Genomic DNA, 5,026 nt, shown 5'->3' on the forward strand with positions numbered 1-5,026 from the left:
GGACAGGGCGGCAGGAGTTACAGAGTTATCAGGGGACAGCCAGGTTTCAGTGAGAGCAAGGAAATCATACCACATGAAGTGTACCACATGAAGTGATTAATTACCAGTGTACAGTGTGTTTGAATTATCAGCATATCTGAAATGAAAGTGCAATAAATATCTTCAACACAAGAAAGAGGGGGTGGGGGTGTGAGCTACAGGTGGGAAACAATATTTAACATTGCCTATATCTTTCTCAACAGCCTCAAACAATAGCATTGCTGGTTCTTTAAGGGATGACAGTAGAAATACAGTCAGAGGGCTGATGTGTTTTCCTGTGTGCTCTCTTACTGATTGGGCTACATTAAGCAGACATGCAAATGATCGGTTTATATCCTAATCTGTTTTATCTATTAATTCATGCATTTTCTCTCCTGCTCATGTATTTTCATTTACTGTGATTATTGTATTTCCTGCTTGTATTTTCTGTTCTAGCCACGTAAAGCGCTTTGAGGCATTGCTTTTGTGAAAGGCACTATATTAAATAAAGGTTGTTTGATTGATTGATAATGACCACAGTGTTCAGAGACTCACGTCCAATGCTATAAAACTGCATGAGAGCTTTCTACCTCTCTCCGGAATGGGATGACTTTCCTTCAGACAATGTCCTGCCTTTCTTTCAAAGAGAAAAACTACAATTTCAAGAGATTAAATAAGCGTTAAAAAGTAAATCCAGTATCCCTCTTCGTTTGAGATAACGATACGCTGAGAAAGTGTCAAAACGTAACGCTGGGCCAAGAAACCTTGGAAAGTAGGCCAATCTGTATTGATCATTACCAACCAAGCACCCAATGAAATGAACGGCATCCTAAATCAGGTACATAAATCAGGTTATTACTGTCGTCAACAGAGAACTAATCATTCCAACAGGACAGCTACTTCATCTGCCTGCTGTCTCAGCACTACAGCCAGGACTGATAGCAGAAACACTGCCATTCACGCTACATCTATAAATAGCCCTGATTTTATAATACCCAGCTGGCTAAAGTGAATATGACTAAAGGCAATGATGATTGTGAATTCAAGGATTTGCAGGTATTATTTCTTAACAGACGCCCTTATCCAGGGCGACTTACAAGATATCACATTATTTTTACATACAATTACCCATTTATGCAGTTGGGTTTTTACTGGAACAATCTAGGTAAAGTACCTTGCTCAAGGGTACAGCAGCAGTGTCCCCCACTGGGGATTGAACCCATGACCCTCCGGTCAAGAGTCCAGAGCCCTAAACACTACTCCACACTGCTGCCCCTTTATTATTTATAAAGCACTCCTGCTTCCAGCCTTAATTTATTTTCTGTGTAAGTAAGGTATTAAGCATGTTCAATTCAAGTCCAGCGAGTTTTAACCACAGCATGCTTTATTGAGACCACTTAAGCTTGCACAGAAGGCTTTTTTTTTCTGGTCACTGGCAAAGGACATGTTTTAGAAATGCACTATTGCTTAGATTCTGGTGTCAGTGTGTACAGGAATCCTAAGAGTGGGCTTCGGACTCTCGAGACTATAGATTAGAGCTGGATAACCTAACTTAGATTTCACCAGAGCACATTCAACAAGATACTGGGCTGTATTTGAGATTTTAACAAAAACTCATCCAATTTTTGGAAGTATCAAATCTTATCAAAATCATAATTCCATTCACTATGTAGGTCTAGCAAGCGCAGTTTTCAAATGATGAAACATGGATTTTAGTTAAAAGAAAATGATACCTCGGTTGGTACCATACTAGACTTTACTTTCAGGTATTCATGTCAATGGCAAGAAGGGGTGAGACCTACAGCACCCAGCAAATGGAGCTGCCACATGTATAATTTATGAGATTAAAGTGTAGCTAATGATACCAGTTTTCAAGGGTTCATTTGTAAACAGAAAGGTACCAGATCTTGTCATTAAGGAGAGGGATAGCATTTTTGTTTCTAGACCTAATGCACTGGCCTTTATTTACAGTAGCTTCCACATACACTACTCATTCGCTTGTGGATACAGTGCCTTATTGTTGGTGTCAGTAGCCACACAGCTATGTTTTAACTGTGCGGCTATTGCAGTAATACTGTACCCTGATTTATCTAACTTATGCTCAATGTATGGTACTGGCATTTAGTGGGAAGGCATATTGAATTCCCGGAACACCTCCCTCAAAACCGGGACGATCAAGGGAAAATGGGGACAGATGGCAGCCCTACCCACAGCCCCCACAAAGCATGTGATCAGCTGTCTAGACTCACAGCCCCCAGAAAGAATGTGATCAGCTGTCTAGACTCACAGCCCACACAAAGCATGTGATCAGCTGTCTAGACTCACAGCCCACACAAAGAATGTGATCAGCTGTCTAGACTCACAGCCCCCAGAAAGAATGTGATCAGCTGTCTAGACTCACAGCCCACACAAAGAATGTAATCATCTGTCTAGACTCACAGCCCCCAGAAAGAATGTGATCAGCTGTCTAGACTCACAGCCCACACAAAGCATGTGATCAGCTGTCTAGACTCACAACCCCCAGAAAGAATGTGATCAGCTGTCTAGACTCACAGCCCCCAGAAAGAATGTGATCAGCTGTCTAGACTCACAGCCCACACAAAGCATGTGATCAGCTGTCTAGACTCACAGCCCACACAAAGCATGTGATCAGCTGTCTAGACTCACAGCCCACACAAAGAATGTGATCAGCTGTCTAGACTCACAGCCCACACAAAGAATGTGATCAGCTGTCTAGACTCACAGCCCACACAAAGAATGTGATCAGCTGTCTAGACTCACAGCCCACACAAAGCATGTGATCAGCTGTCTAGACTCACAGCCCACACAAAGCATGTGATCAGCTGTCTAGACTCACAGCCCCCAGAAAGAATGTGATCAGCTGTCTAGACTCACAGCCCACACAAAGCATGTGATCAGCTGTCTAGACTCACAGCCCCCACAAAGCATGTGATCAGCTGTCTAGACTCACAGCCCCCAGAAAGAATGTGATCAGCTGTCTAGACTCACAGCCCACACAAAGCATGTGATCAGCTGTCTAGACTCACAGCCCACACTAAGAATGTGATCAGCTGTCTAGACTCACAGCCCCCAGAAAGAATGTGATCAGCTGTCTAGACTCACAGCCCACACAAAGCATGTGATCATCTGTCTAGACTCACAGCCCACACAAAGCATGTGATCAGCTGTCTAGACTCACAGCCCCCAGAAAGAATGTGATCAGCTGTCTAGACTCACAGCCCACACAAAGCATGCGATCAGCTGTCTAGACTCACAGCCCACACAAAGAATGTTTAGAAGGATGCAGTGAAATGATCAGAATATCTAGCTAGTTATCGCTGCCAGGATCCTTACCAGATGTAAAAAACGTGATCACATCACCCCCTGTCTTGCCAAGCTGCACTGGCTACCTGTAAAGTTCAGGATTATTTTCAAAACTCTCCTGCTCACCTACAATGCCCTTCATCACACAGGTCCTGAGTACCTCCTCAACCTGCTGACCCACTATGTCCCTGCCCGCAAGCTGAGGTCCTCCGACTCTGGCCTGCTTGTTATCCCCAAGCACAAGTGCACCACGCTTGGAGAACGCTCGTTTAGCTTCATGGCTCCGACTCTTTGGAACTCTCTCCCAGCTTTGGTGCGTGATGCTCCCACCGTCGCTCACTTCCAATCAACTCTCAAGACCCACCTGTTCTCTCTTGCTTTTTATGCTCTTTAAGCCTGATATCTGCTATTAGCTGCTGTGTTGCTGCTACTATTTCATGTATTATGCTACTATCATGTATTATGCATTGTTTTTTTTGTTTTTTTTTACAGTATATCATGTATTGGGCATTTCTTTGTATTTAAAGTATTATAGATTTTCTTGTTGTTTACTGCACCTTGTTAAGCGCTTTGTGATGGTGGTCCACTATGAAAGGCGCTATATAAAATAAAGATTGATTGATTGACTGCTTTGTATTGAGGCATTGTTAATTGATACAGTACAGAGATCTCAAGAAAAATAAAAATGCCTAGAAGGGGAAAAAGGGGGAATTATCCATGTCAAACAAGGGCAGGTCAGGTGACACTACCAAAGAAATCAATGGATGGCATGTAAAATCCCCTCATTGGCCTTCTTGAATGAGCGCAAACCTACCTGACTGTCTGTCCAGAGAAAATGTGTATCTTGAAATTAAACAATGCTACTGTGGATTTGAGACTTGCCTTTCCCCTATACTTTAGTTTGTTACATTAATTAATACATATATTAATTGTATGCCTAATTAATACGATATTTAATTATTTTAAACGTTTATGTGGCTTGTGCACAATATGTAATTATTTTGGTGTGTTTGTGTTTAGGAGGTATGGATCTGTCAGCGTTTGGAGATTGTAAAATAAATGTGTCAGTGTTATTTATATGGTTTAATTGACTGGTTTGGCTCGGGTCTAAAGCATGCGATTCTTTTTATATAGCTGGCGTTATGCACTGAATAAAGCACAGTGTCGGTGAAGACTGATTATGTATTACATGCTGTATCATTCTCACAAAACAAAACTCCGTGACCGCAGGAGTAACTTCCCCGCCAAAATGACGCAAAAGCATTGTAAGCCGGGCTTTTCCATTGGCTGCAGCTTTGCCACGCGCCGCAATTCCCACTGTGGATTTACTCCCGCCGCTAGATGGAAAACGCACATGATTAAATAATAACAAGAATGTGTTTTTAAAAAATGCCTGCATCGAAATGTCTCAGTGTTACGTTTCGAATGCAAAACTCAAACGGCAGATAGATGACAGATGGAGGTTTAAATTGTTATGAAATGTAATGTTGCACACAGTCTTAACTCGCTTACGTCAATGTAGAGTGACACTGACGGCATTCTGGCTCCAACTTAGAGTCCGTGTCATGTAATGTACGGTACAGAGTGCGGAGCCAGTATGGCGTACACAGGGACGCAGTTGCATATACTCCTCGTCAAGGTTGAAGCGCTGCGGCATTTATCAGGGGATGGCAGAGGGGAGGGT

The sequence above is a fragment of the Acipenser ruthenus genome, chromosome 6 (assembly GCF_902713425.1).
Source record: "Acipenser ruthenus chromosome 6, fAciRut3.2 maternal haplotype, whole genome shotgun sequence".
NCBI classification, from domain to species: domain Eukaryota; kingdom Metazoa; phylum Chordata; class Actinopteri; order Acipenseriformes; family Acipenseridae; genus Acipenser; species Acipenser ruthenus.